The sequence below is a fragment of the Heliconius melpomene genome, chromosome 12, assembly GCF_056956725.1.
Source record: "Heliconius melpomene rosina isolate 202511_hmr_F chromosome 12, ASM5695672v1, whole genome shotgun sequence".
NCBI classification, from domain to species: Eukaryota; Metazoa; Arthropoda; class Insecta; order Lepidoptera; family Nymphalidae; genus Heliconius; species Heliconius melpomene.
The window spans coordinates 15,520,432-15,521,847 of record NC_140400.1 but is presented as its reverse complement, the minus strand read 5'-3'; positions in this window follow the sequence as shown (position 1 = coordinate 15,521,847).

Sequence of the window (1,416 nt, the reverse complement as noted above, 5' to 3'; positions counted from 1 at the left end):
CGCGAGGCACGGACTGAATATGTTTCAGCTTTTGAAGTTTCATAAAGCTTTCGATAAATATGTACTTGCTATAATATAATACAAGTACTTATAATAATTAAATCTTTTATTTAATTTATTTAATATCATTTTAAATGCATGACGATGTTATATTGTTGAATTTAAGAAAATCTTCATTTAGTTAGATCTGTCTATAAAAGAAATTAGCTGTCAAAAAAAATTAAATTACACACTTTAAAAAATAAAAAAAGTGTAAATATAACAATAAATGTTAATTTATTTGTTTTCTTATTTTAAATTAAGAGAAAATAACGATATCTTAAATATTTATGTTGGAGTTATATTTAACCAGACAACCATAATTTATACAAAATATGTGCCCTGGTGTTTTCAATTTTGTAATCTAATCTAATTTATTTAATAATCTAATAATTTATTTTATTGCTTGTATCGTAATATTGTAAAAAACTGTTCAAACTATTAAAATTTTAATGTTTATTTTATTTGTATTATATCATCGCAAAATTTGTAGTTTTGTTAATTATAAATAAGAATACTTTTAAGACTCTCTGTTTAAAATAAATCAAAAAAATTGAGTGACAAAACGATTGGATTGTACAATGTACATAGTTAATGTCTACAAACATCAAAGGCTATACTGAAGACTAAATTGGGTCTATTGTCGATAATGTTGTTGCCTATTCTGTTTATTTATTATGATATAAAAACTATATATCGCTCATTTGATACAATAAATTATGTATTTGCTTTTTATAAAAAAAACACGTCAATGTGTCAAAACACTAGTTTCCCATGATTTTTCACTTCTTTCATCGATTTTTGCGTTTAATATTAATAATTTAAATATTAATATTTTAAATAATAATTACTAGGAGCATTTACATTTACTAGGAGCTGTACACAGGAGTTTTTGAATCAATGTTTGGAAATAATTCATTAAGTATATTATTATCGTAAAATTGTAAGGGTGTCTATAATGGGGTAGCGTTTGTTGACCCGTACCTGTCCGTATGTCTATTTTACGTAAATTTATTTTCGTTAGCTAAAAAAATATTCTTATAACACACTTCATGTTAATTAATTTGGTATATGACGTATATAAATATACATATACTTATTATAATTTTAGGTAGTGCCTTATAATATAGAAAGTAAAGTAAATTACCAATCTTCTGTTAGTTTCACGCATCTTTTTTATAAAGCAGTTTAGTAGAAAAAAATATTTTTAAGCTGTATCTCACATAGCAGGGTACGCAGAGGAAATATAGGACCCGCGTGTTGAGGCTACTTATGGCGCATGGACACAAAGTGTCACTGTAAAACCGACTGGTCGTGGATTCGATCCCCACTCGAGGAGATGAAATATTTATGAACGTACGCAATGCCTCCTGAATT